General features: G+C 33.8%; 1 protein-coding gene across 7 annotated transcripts in view; it reads left to right on the forward strand.

Annotated features, from left to right (window-relative positions):
• NBEA (neurobeachin) overlaps positions 1-13,859 on the forward strand; it is a 620,064-nt gene that overhangs the window by 292,106 nt on the left and 314,099 nt on the right. The window lies entirely within an intron of this gene.

The following is a 13,859-nucleotide window of genomic DNA, read 5'->3' on the forward strand; positions in this document are numbered from 1 at the left end:
CACTTACAAAAGTACCACAACTGAAGAACAGTCTTCCTTTTTTAAAACGATTTAGCCTTTGAACTTCTAAATTTTTCATTTTTTCTCCAATTTGATACAGTTTAGTCAGATGTTGCAAAGATAAAGACATACTTTTCTTTTAATTATATTAAACCTAAGATTGAGGTACAAAGACATAGATAAAATGAATATAGAGGCCTACTAAAGAATATTTATTCATAAGTACTCAATATTTAAAGAATTTTTGGTGCTTAAAATAGGAAGATTATAAATTTAAGAAAACTACAGATGAACTACATTTTTCAAGCATCTTTGGAAATATGAAATCCTAATTATCATGGTGAAATTATGTCGCATTTAATTATTTAGTGACTACCTTTTTATTTTAGCATTGTAATCTTTACTAAAAATTTATTGATACATTCTTCTATTTCTTAGAGTCTAGTGTTATCCATGAAACTTTCCTGTTTATATAGCTGAATTTGAAATCAAGGAAGAATAAAAAGTTGTGGCATGATATTTTAAATTGAATATAATCAAGTGCTAACTATATGTGGTTCAGAAAATTGATCCTGTGAACTAAAAATAAGATTTTCATGGAAGGCTTTAATAAGATGGACTAAAGATGGACCCCTTGAAGTTAATAGACCTTCTACACGGCCTAAGCAGAGAAGGAGATTCAGTCTAAGCAAAGATCTGGCGAGAAATGAACCTGTTACGTGCTCAGACCAGTGACTAGCCTCATTTGGAGTGCATCAGAAATTAAGTAGCTAGACAGTATATGTATCTGGGTTTATTTGTGATATAGGGAATTACCCATTTCCAGGCAGTATACCTTGAGAGTATTTTCTCATATAAAATATTATAGTATGTTGATAGCCTAGAATTGAGATTGATAAGAAATTTCTAACTTGTAAATAGTGTTCAGTAGTTCATGATACCCATACAAGATACAACACTTTCATCCTTGTATAATGATTAGTTCATATCCAACCTGAATTATAAACAGAGAAGGAAAATGATGGATGAACAAAAGTTCTGAGTTCATCTCTGTGAAAACAGTAAAATATAAGAGAAACGACAGTCCTTTTCTCATTTTTGAATTCTCATAATTCTACCAAAATTGGGACAAAAAGAAATTGGTAAGATAATTACCAATTTCTGCAGGATAATCTTTAAGAGTGTTATAGTTTCTGTGGCACAGGAGAAGGAATGTAGTATATTCTGAGGTAAACAGATTTCCCTGAATACTGACAGACCACCTCCCTAGACTAAAGCCGCTTTCCGCAGTTGGCTGCAATATCCAGCCCTTTCCTGTCTTCCCAGTTATTTTGATTGTTTGTTTTCCCCCTATTTTTATTTTTCTATATTCACATTATAGAAATTCTTCAGGCACATTACAACAACTTTGAAAAATAGTGAAACCGACGGTATATATTTCATTGTCCTACCACTTGTATATTCCCTCGCTTTTTGGTGGATTTTTTCTCTTTAATCCTACATATTTCAACATACTTTGTTTTATAGTAAGTTATATATAGTATCTTATAATAGGTACTTTTCTTTGTCCTCTTTTTCTTCCCTTGCACATTTCCTCATGATCATTTTTTTTTCCTGTGGTTCTGTTGTTGTTGTTTAAATAATTATAGACTCACAGGAAGTTGCAGAAATAGTACACAGAGTCCCATGTACCCTTTCCCCAGCCTTCTCCAATAGCACCATCTTATGTAAATGTAATACAGTATCAAGAGTAAGAAATTGATATTGGTACAGTACTTTTAACTAGGGTACAGACATCATTCAGCTTTCCCTATTCTTTGTCTGCATTCATTTGTGTGTATATAGATCAATGCTCTTTCAATCCTTATATTGATGTAACCACTACCACTATCAAAATACAAAATACGGAATTATTACTATTACTTCATATCTTCCCAATTATTTCAAACTATTTTCTTTCATGAAGCTTTTCTGGCTTATTATATGATTTTAATCACTCCATCCTTCCCTTCAGCATTTGAAGTGCATGTATCTAGATAGTAAATATAGGTACCTGTTTACATGTTTTAATTGGATGTTCTCATGGGTGATAAAGTATGATTTTCTTTATCCATTACATTGGAGTTTCTTTCAGAGTAAGCATCATGCCAAGTATTTCCTCCTTATCTGAAGCATTTCATTCAACCAGTGGAGAAAATAAGTATTGTATAGTCTCATCAGTGTATTTATTTAACATTAATTAAGATATTTTTGAATTGTAGAATTTTTTAAAACTATCCAAAAAGAAAGGCTACTTAAGGATGACAAAGCTTTAGAGTCATTCAGGGTCACATTATGAATGTTGTTCATTTCAATTATGCTACAGATTTACACCATAACAAAATTCATTTTATGTTTCTGTTGCCAGTGAGGTCTTCAGTTTTGCTCCTCACTGTGTCCTCCACATCTTGCAGTGTCCAGCAGTTAGTATAGATATTTATTAATTACTTACTGAGTTAATTCATGAGTAAAAGAAGAACGCAGTCCCCAAGATGATTTGATTTATTTATTTTTGTTGTGGCAAACCATATATAACATAAAATGTGCCATTTTAGTCACTTTTAAGTGTACAATTCAGTGGCATTAATTACACTCACAATGTTGTGTAACTGTCATCATTATTTATTTCCCAGAATTTTCAACATTCCAAACCAAAACTCTGCACCCCTTAGGCAGTAATTCTCCTGATCTCCGTTCCAGACTCTGGTACCTCTAATCCACTTTTTCATCTCTATGTTTTGCCTATTCTCTATATAGCATATAAAGGGAGTCAAACAATATTTGTCCTTTTTTGTCTGGTTTGTTTCACTTAACATAATGTTTTCAAGGCTCTTCCATGTTGTAACATGTATCGGAACTGAATTCTTTTTTATGGTTCACCAGTATTTCATTTTATGTACAGTAGCACATTTGGTTTATTCATTAATCTTTTGATGGACAGTGGGTTGTTTCCACCTTCTGAATATTGCGAATAATGCTGCTATTAACATTGGACAACAAGTATCTATTTGAGTCTCTATTTTCAATTCTTTTAGGCTTATACCATCAGGTATAATGTATATAATTGAGTAGAATTGCTGAGTCATTTGGTAATTCTGTGTTTAATTTTTTGAGGAACTGCTAGTTTTCCATAATGTCTGTATCATTTTACATTTCTATGAGGAATGAACAAGGGTTCCAATTTCTCCATATCCTTTCCAACATTTGTTATTTTCTCTCTCCCTCTATTTTTCTTTATTTGTTGGTGTTAAAATTATAGCCATTCCTAGTGAGCATGATTGTGGTTTTGATTTGCATTTTCTTAATGACTAATGACGTTGAGCATCTTTTCACATACCTATTCAAGTCCTTTCTCATTTTTAATTGGTTTTTTGTTGTTGTGCTTGAGTTGAAGGTGTTTTCTATTTATTCTGGATATTAAACCCTTATCAAAAATATGATTTGCAAAGGTTTTCTTTGATTCTGTGAGTTATTTTCATTTGTTGATAGTGTCTTTTGATGCACAAAAGTTTTTAATTTTAACAATGTCCAGTTTATCTATTTTTGTTATTGTTACCTATGCTTTTGGTATCATGTCTTTGAACCCGTGGCCAAATCCAAGCTCATGGAGATTTCCCCTATGTTTTCTTCTAATAGTTTTCTGATTTTAGGCCCCAAATTTAGACCTTTGATCCATTTTGAGTTAATTTTTATGTATGGTATGAGATAGGGATCCAACTTCATCCTTTTACAAATGGTTATCCGGTTTTCCCAGCACCATTTGTTGAAGAGACTATTCTTTTCCCATCAAATGGTCTTGGCACTCTTGTTGAAAATCAGTTGAGCATAGATGCCTATGATGATTTTTAATGTAAAAGTAGTCCCTGCAAATTAAAAGAAAAGCAATTTTAGAATAAGTATTACAAATTTAAATAAAATTTCCTGTTACCTCATAATTTCACTACCCAGGAGTAATAACAATTAGTCATTTAATGTGTATCCTTTCGAATTATATTTCTACACGTAAGTGCAAAATTATTTTTCTTGTTATTAGTATGAGCAAAAATTGCTGTTATAACAGCAATAGTTTACAAATTATGTTTTCCAGTTGATAGTGTAGAGCACTGCTGTCCAATCAAAATATAATGTGAGCCACATACAACTTTAAATTTTCTAATAACCACATTTAAAAAGGTAAAAAAGAAATAAGTAAGATTAATTTTAATAATGTATTTTATTTAACCTAAATATAATTTCAACATGTATGTAATCAGTATAAAAATATTTAATGGAATATTTTACATTCCTTTTTTGGCTCTAAGCCTTTCAAATCAGGCATGTATTTTAGACTTAGAACACATATCAGGTCACACTAGCCACATTTCAAGTGCTTGTACTAGCTGCACATGACTAGTAGATGCTGTACTGGTCAGCACAGCTCTTTCTTCCATATATGAACATCTGTGCTTTTATTTTTTTAATGTTAATATGGTCTAAAAGTAGAACAGGATATTCCAGAAGCCCTGAATATTGTAGGTCTTCAAGCAAAGATCAGCTAATTGTGTGTCAAAGATTCTTGCACTGGGTTAAAAAGAACAATTCCTAAGCTTCTCTACAACACTCAGATTCTCATGCTGGCTTATATGCCTATAGCTGCATGCTTATTCATGAATAAATGTAAAGTATTTTAATATAACTGCACATAGCTCTGCTTCATGATAATGTTGCACACAGGGTCTTAACATTCAAGATTTAAACTGGAAGTTCCTGCTGTTCTTAAATGGTAGCATAGATAAGTGGCATAGAATAATTTATTATTTTGCCAAGGCGTGAATTGAGATCATGTGTGCTACGAGTTTGGTATATGAGAGTGTATAAGCCAGGCAGACAACAAAGCATCAACAGCTCAATGCAACATGGTTGCTCCCTATTTATCTTGAAAATAAGGCAGTTTTCATAATGATTTCTTGCTTCTGTGTAAGCATGGGTGGTAGACACAAAATATTGGTACTTAATAGGTCTCACAAAATACATCTTGAGAAATATTAAATGTCTATTTTATCTTTAGATTATCTACGAACGTTTTTTGACAAGCTAAACTTGCATAGTAGTTTAGTAATACCCAGCACTTTTATGATAGTTGTATACAGTTTAGAGCTCTCGATGCTAATGGTATAATTTCCCTTATATTCATATTTTACTGTATCTTATTCTAAGTTATAAAGTTTTGAGGATCACTCTCTGATACACCTATTCTTAGCTCTAGAAAAATGACATTCAAAGACCATCATCAAGAGTGATACCAACAGTACTATAAACTTAAGATAAAATAGTTGTACATCAGTCATGACTCAAAGACATAGTAAGCTCTTAAGAAATGTGTTCTGTTATATAAATGTAAATTATATTTTTCATGATAAATCATATAAATTAGAGAAAGACAGCCATTGTTATTTCATTGATTATAGACAAGTACAAGATTTTGTTTTATTGGTTTTATTTTTGTTGTTGTTGTTTTGATTTTTCTGGCTGCACTGCGAGGCTTGCGGGACCTTAGTTCCCCAACCAGGGATTGAACCCGGGCCCCGGAAGTGAAAGCGCGGAGTCCTAACCACTGGACTGCCTGGGAATTCCCGGTTTTAAGTTTTAAAAGTTCTTTTTCTTCAAAACTACATTCTAAAAACCCTATTTTAGCTTTTACTGTTTTCCTACCTATGTAGATCTTAAAATATGAAACATTTCCTCTATTTTCTTATTTAATAAAGTTATCATTTCCTTGATTTCTTCTGATCATTTCTAGTAGCAGGTAATAAGGAAGGAGTATGCTCTAGAACTCAATATAAATGTGTTTGTATGTTGTATATATTCATAGTTATAGAAAATGCTCTGTTTAAAAAATATATTGTAAAACAATCTAAATTATTTTTAATCATAAGTACAAACATAAATATATGTGTATGTGTATATATGTTCACAAGAATATTTGTAATAAAAAGTTGTGTTAAATTTATTTATACAGTTTAGCCACATACTGAGATCCTGGGAAACCTCATTGTATTTATCTTTATATGATACACCAACTCTTCTTTTAGTAATCAACTTGGTATATTTTCATGTTGTGTAATGATTTTTCTGTGGCTGACCTTCATATCGATAATCTCTTTGTACTGATCATTGATTATTCATTTCTTACATTCAGTTTTTCCTACAATGCTTTTAGTAAGATGTTCATAAAAATAAGCAATGGAAATGAAAAAACTCATACTCTGAATACTTGCATATTTTTTTTCATTAGTTTTATTTTTTGCATACATTGAAAACACTCATCTCTGTTTTTCTCTCTGCATAGTATTTTTTACTTCAGTCCTTGTACTTCTTAATTTCTCTAACATTGCAAGAATTTATAAGCATGCCAGTTATAATGAGCATTTGTTATAAAATTTTTGAGGAATATACCTACTTATTTTAGTGGCAATTAATGATAAGTAGACATGAAGGATTAGAAAGTAAAAAAGAATTCTGGAGTTCCAGAAGACTTAATATCTCAATTTAACCTCCCATTTTTACCTTGAAATATTTTCCATATTTTCAAAGAATCTGAGATGGATTAAGTCTCTGAGGACATTAAATTGGTTTACTTAATTATACACAAAACAAAAGGGAATGAGAAGTGTGCACTGAACTGACAGAGAGGAGGAAAAACCAGTGGGGGAAAATATTATGTGCTGGGTCTGATATTTCTACTGGGTTATCTAACTGCCATAAAGTGATTGTGAAGAGAACATAGGGATTTCATTGTCATCCTTCTGGAACCTATTTGTCTTCAAAGTGTTTAGTTTCAAAGGATCCTTAACTTGATATCCAATTCTTTGAAAAAGTCCTTCATCTTGAGGCAATGTTATACATCCATGTAGAAGAGTTAAAAAATTGTGACAAAACTGTCTAAAGACTTGGCAGCTGTCTGCAGGCATTCAAACCCAGTTTAGTATGTTTCCCCATGAAGATAAAAATTTGATGCCTACATTTAATTTACACCTTTTCTTGTGGCTGTTCATTTTCTTCAGTAGCGGAGCCAGTGTTTGTGTGTGTGTGTGTGTGTGTCTGTGTGTGTGTGTGTGTGTCTGTGTCTGTGTGTTTTCTCAAATGGCAGAAGACTTTGGAATGATGTGTAGATAAGATTTTTAAAGATACATTTTTTCCTGTCATTGCCAAGAAATTGACTTTGTTGAAATGACGATGTTATTATTATTATCCTTTTGTATACATTCTCATGTATCCATTTGCCTTGTTTTAAGTAATTTCTCTAATACTACATGTCAGAATTGTTAGGGAGCTAGGACAGTGATTAAAGTTTCCTTTCCCTGTCCATCTATATCCCATTTCTTAACTCTCAATGTAGTTTATGCCTCAGCAACTACAGCAGACACTCAGTTCCTCCTGTGTGCTGTGTACTTTTCTTGTCACAAAGCTTTGCGTATCTCCCCTTTCAATATTATACCTAATTATTCTTTTGAAACTTCTAGAATCAGTTACATAGTAATATGCATTTAAGAAATACTTTTTGAAACGTGCATCAGTGTAAAGGAATATAATAACTGCATAACCTAATTCATTGCTCACATTTTTTACACGTTCATTATAAGGTAACACTTTCAGTCTTACAAAAATATCATTTATGGTTATAAAATACCATGTCAGAGCTGGAAAGGACTGTAGTAATGGCCTTAGTTTAGAGATGTAGACGCTTCAATAATTATGATGTAATTATGATGCAATAGGATACTATTTTACAAATGAGTAGAAGGAATTTAAATAATGGAACAATTTGAAGGGAAAAGTACACATCACTTCATAATAAATAAATTGCTCCATGCTGGCAAGTTAGGCACGTTGAGGTTTGTGTGTTGTGTGTGTGTGCAGTCTTGTTGAGAGGGAGAAATGACCACAGTCAGTGGTTCTCATCACTGACTTCACATCACAATCACTTGGGAAGCTTTATAATAATACTGATGCCTGGGCCCTACCTATCCTTAGAGACTACTCCGATATGACTGGTACTTTCTAACAACATTCCTGTTGATTTTTTTGTTCAGTCAGAATTGAGAACTCACAGATTTAAGTGATACTATAGATTTTGGAGAAATAAATTCAATTCAACAACAAAGATACATTGAGTATGTACAGTATGCCAGACACTTGCTACTTACTAGATGTGCATAATTAGATAAAACAAGATCCTTTCTTTTATTAACAAGTTTATGATCTAGTGGGGAGAAATCACTACAAGTTATAAATAATTATATTTCAGAGGGAATGTTCCATGAGTAATAAAAGTTACATTAAGTGCTGAGAAAATAATGATGTAGGCTTGATCCCATTTTCCATTTCCAAAGTTTTAAAATTATTTTCTCTTTACACACAAGATTTATTGCTTTGCCAGCATAAATTCTTGTTGTAATATTGCCCATTTTCATAGGAGTAAGATCTAAAAATTCGTCTACAGAATAGCATACCCGAAGGAGAATATGCCGTTTGTTATACTTTGGTTACTTTTTCCTTCACATTTCATTTTTTTCTTTACACTTACGCATATTCTTGTTTACTACCCAATACTGTATGCCGTGTTTTGCTAAGAACGTAAAGAGATTAGACTTTTCGACTAAAGATGCCCTCAAAATTGCTTATTTGTGCTACTTGTACAACTGTCATTCAGAAATCATTAAACACGCTCTAAAACCCTCGTTCAATCGTAAGATTTTCTGAGAGGGAAAATATACTTTATCTTGTGAGGAACGTTTCGTTGTTTCCCCTTTTTCTCTTTCTCATTTAGCATTTTTTAAAGTAGCTGAAAGAAATACACTGTTTTCCTCATTGCCTTATGAGATATATTTAAAATTCACCATAACAATGAGAGATTAAAATATATAAGTCTCATGCAAAATTCCAGAAAACAGCTAATGAAAATGTATGTTTAAAATCTCTAGCTTTACTGCTACTTTTATGTCTTAAGTCATTCCTTCTCTAACTCTTCTATTGAAGCAGCCCCCTGGGATGCAGTGGATGAAAGGGTGATACAGGCTGTAACCCATGCAATCCACCATAACAGGAACATTCTATGCTCTTATGTTTTAAAATTTGTATTTTACTATATTATTCTTATATTACTTATAATTTTAAATTAAATTACATGGCTTTTTTTTTTTTTTCCTCCCAGACTCCAGGGAGATGAATATGTGTGTCCTGGGACTTAGTATGTCTCCTGCCTGGGACTTTGATCTCATACCACAGTTTGAAAAATAAAAATTTTAAACTCGCTTTCTTAAAGAAAGACAACCGGTAACATTTTTTCGACCTTACAAATTGTTAGTATTAGTTAATGTAGTTAACAGAAATTGACTTGATAAATTGAAATTGTCCAAATTGATTATTGTAGTTGATGAAGAATTTTGAAAATCTTCAAAAACTGAATTATACTCTTTTAACATTAGGTGAAATCTACTTGGTCCTTACTTAGGTCAAGGCCTGCAAAATTACGCTTGTACTCCCAGCCATATCATCTTAAAACATAACCAGTAGGCTTCTGTGGTAGAGAAGAAAATATTCATGTTTGGCAAGCAAATAACTAGTAGAACCTAGAAAAAAGATACCAGGAAATATACTACTTTATACACATAATAATATAAATTTTATACATAAGGATTTTTTCTGTGTTTTCCATCTAATGTTGCTAAACTTCTAGAATTGAACTCTTTTTGCCTTAATGCTGTAGTATAGTCACTGTGCAGTTTACATCATCTATTTCTTCTGGTTCTGTGGTTACCACGGACAAATAAAATATGGCTCTTCCTTCAAAGATACAATATCTAAAATCTAATCATATAATGTGCATATAAAACATTAAAAAGTGAAGTTGCAGAGACATGGAAAATACTATTAAGTTATCAAGTTTTAAACTCTTACATTAGAAAGTTGGCATTTCGGCTTTTGTTGTCTTAAAATCCTGTATCACATAAGTGTTTGATATCTACTTATGTCTGAGGAAATAATAGGACAGTTAGAGGTGACAGAAGAGCAAGATAGACAGTCTGTAAAATTTTTTGCTTGGGCTCAGAGGAGGACAGAAAATTTCTTCCCTCCCTATGGATGGAGGATGGAAAAAAAGAGAGAGATCCTTTCTTCTTTTTGTGATTAATAATGCTCTTTCATGTTTCCACAGAAAAAGAGCCCAGTTAGATTATGCTTCTGTGGGAGTAGAGAAACACTTACGTTCAATTAGTTATGAGCATTCTTAACAGGAACATTTTAAGAGGTTTTATTACCTGTCATATGGCCTCGCATTTCTGATAATACCAAAAGGTGAATTGTACGTGAATTGCAGCTTACCCAATAAATCACCAATAATAGTATTTATTGAGTATTACTTATGTGTCTCATGCTGTAGCTGGTGCTAAAAATTAAATATTAAGATTTAAAACCACATTTCATTTCACAAGACCAAGGCAAATAAGATCAGGGAATTTACACTCTTCTGGAAAAGAATTACATTATGGTTTACAATTGTGTTACTTAAGTCAGGGTCCCTTCCTGAATACCGTGGACTATTTTATATGTGAACAAGAAAAGAAAAACTTCTTCTACCCCTAGTTTTACTCTTTTTCTGAAGAAAGAAGTATCCTTATTCCTTTCCAGGACACCCCATTCTTAAATGCCTTCTTCCAGATTTCCCTGTCACCATTTCTCTCTTGTAATCAATGTTTCTCTGACTCTTTCATTCTCTATGGTCTACAATTGTATTTAGGTCTCTTCGCCCTTAAAAACTATGAACCGATTTTTCTCTCAGCCTCCTATCCTATTTTTTCTTAGCTTTCACCACAGAATTCTTTGAAAGCATATACTCCGGTTACCACCTTCTCTTCCTCAATTCCCTTTCATTCATCAGCCCAGCGCAATGGGCTGCATTCTAATCGCCAGATCCAGGGAACTGTCTTGTGTGTTCGTCATACCTGACTTTTCTGACATGTGGCAACATTGGCAATGTAATAATATACAAACGGTGTGATGGGTTTCTAATGCTTAAATTAAAAAATGAAAAATCTGAAAAACTTGGGAGAATAAAGTGAGAAAGTCTCACCATCACAAAAAGTTTCAAGAAAATTCTCTTGGATGAGACTCCAATCCTCCTCCCCAATGTGAGCTCTTCTTTGGTAAGAAACTTTGAGAAAGAGCAATTCTGTAACTTGAGGAAAGAGTTGAACTCAAATACAAAGCCTTTCGATTGCATTATATTGTCATTAAGGAAATTTAGGAACTATATTGCCTGCTTCTTCACAAAAACAATTCTGGAAGAAAAAATATATACATTGCAATGCTAAATTTTCATTCAAAATATGTCTTCCTTATTCAAAACCTCTCTATAATCTGATGAAATTATTTCCTTCTTGACAGTCTGTTAGTGTGCATACAAGTCTCTCCTGATTCTTCACAGAAACTGTGTTAGCTTTACAATAATTCTGTAAACTGTTTCTTAGATCTGTATCCACCTTTTATATGATTTCTTCCCTTAGAGTCATGTTTTGGGTTGTTCATGTTTGGTTCTTTCCCACATTTTGAGCACTTGGTGGGTTTGCACTCCTTTGCTGCATTGAACTGAAGCTTGGTCATGTGACTTTGACCAGAAATGTGAGAAGTGACATGTGTTACTTCTGGGCAGAAACTATAAGAGCCAGTGATACTTAAACTTCTTTTCTTTTCCCTCCACCTTGGTTGCCTATAGTGTTCCAGATAATGGTTACATTGTCAGTCTAGCTCCCAAAGTGAGGGCAGTGATGAAGCAGAGCAGAACACGGGCAGTGGACTTGGAAATTGAACAAGAAATAAGCCTTTGTTTTTTAAGCCCCTGAGATTTTGGGGCTGTCACAACATTATCTTGTTTCTCCTGTTTGATCTACTCCTCATTTTGGCAGAGCACACCATCAGTAGGTTCTTTTTCTTTCTTCTTGAAAAAGAGTGGTTGAAAAATAAATGTTTATGCATGTCTGAAAATGTAACTCTTTTGTCCCATATTTTATGGATAGCTTAGCTGGGTATAATGTTCTGAGTATTATGTTCCTTGTGCTGTTGAAGGTGTTGTTTTCTTTTCTCCTATCTTCCAGTTTTGCTCTAGAGAAGTCTAGTGTCAGTCTGATTCTTGATTTCTTGTATAGAGAAATTTTTTTCTTGTAAGCCTTTTCTTTAACCCTGTTCTAAAATTTTATGATGACGTGCTTTGCTGGGGATGTTATGTCATGTACTTAATTCCTAGGAAATAATTTAAATTACTTTGATAACTTCCTTTCTTCCATGTTCCCTATTCACTCTTTCTACAATTCCTACTCAGTGGATGTTGGTCTTTCATCAGAAGATTCTCCACTTTCCTTATTTCTTTATCTCTCTTCTTATTGTTGCAACTCTTTTATCTTTTTGTTCTATTTTCTGGGAGATGTTTTCAACTTTGTTTTTTAAGCTGTCTCTTTTTATGTTCTCTTTTTAAATTTTCAGGTTTCTTTTGTTGCTGTTGTTGTCCCTAGTATCCCTTCTGTACTATTGTCTTGATCTTTGTCTTTCATGTCAGGATGTCAGCTCTATGTAATGATTTCAGAAGTGTATTAGTAGCTCAGGCACCAGCTCATGTGTCAGCTCTAGCACCTGATCTAGCACCTGTAGAGCTAGAGCCAGTTCTAGCATAAGTTCTAGAGCTACATACAGCTCTGGGACCTGCTCCAGCTCCAGAGCTGAAGCCAGTAGCAATACTAGAACTAGAATCAGCTTTAGAACCAGCTATATAACTAGAGTCAGCTCCAGAGATAGAGATAGTTCCATTATTAACTGTAGCACCAGCTCTAGCAGCAGCTCCAGAGCTAGAGCAAATTCCAGAGCGAGTTCTAGCAGCACCTCTGAGCTAGAGCCAGCGCCTACACTAACTCTTGGATAAAGGTAGATCCAGCTGTAGAGCTAGAGCCAACTCCAGCACTAGCTCTTGTACCAGCTGCTTCTTAGTGCCAGCTCTGGCTTCAGCTCTAGAGCTGGTATCAGCTCCAGATCTAGAGTCATCCTTATCTCCAGTTCTCACACCAGGCCTGGCACCAGTGCCGGAATTAAAGTCAGTCCCAGAACTGGAGCCAATTCACAACCAGTTCTAGCACTACTGTCTGAGCTAGGGCCAGCAATACACCTAGTGCCAACTTCAGCAACATATCCAGCAGTAGCACCAGAGATAGAGTCTCTCCACAGCTAGAGCCAGCTCAGGCATCGCTTCTGGGCCAGTTCTGCAGCTCGGGCCAGCACCAGCTCTAGTGCCAGCCCCTGGTTCTGGTGCCGACTCTACCACCAGAGCTTTCGTTACCCTCCTCTGGAATGACATCTTTTTTGACTTTTGTACTTTTGTTCTTGTGTTTCATATATTTTGTGGTTTACTATATTTTAATTTTGCAGTTCACATACAGTAGAATTTTAACTTCCTAATCATTAAAAAAATGGTATTAGTGATTAAAGGGTCTTGTATTTTTTTAATTTTCTTGAGCCAATGTATTATACATGGATTATTTTCCTTTGAATAATGCTATAATATTTTGCATCTGTTCTTAAATTTTTCTAGATCCTTTCTTGTCCCTTTCAACCGCTGCTTTTTCTAATCTTAAAATTGTGAATGGTTCCGAAGAATCAGCCTAGGTCTTTCTATCCTCTTTTTGTTTATTCTTCTGTGGAGACTTTTGCCTAATGCTGTGCCTCAGTTAATGCAAACTATATGAGGAGAGTAGTAAGTCATTTTGTTAAAATGTGGGAAAAAGCGTTGCCAACAATTG

This window comes from Phocoena sinus, chromosome 18, assembly GCF_008692025.1.
Source record: "Phocoena sinus isolate mPhoSin1 chromosome 18, mPhoSin1.pri, whole genome shotgun sequence".
Taxonomy (NCBI): Eukaryota; Metazoa; Chordata; class Mammalia; order Artiodactyla; family Phocoenidae; genus Phocoena; species Phocoena sinus.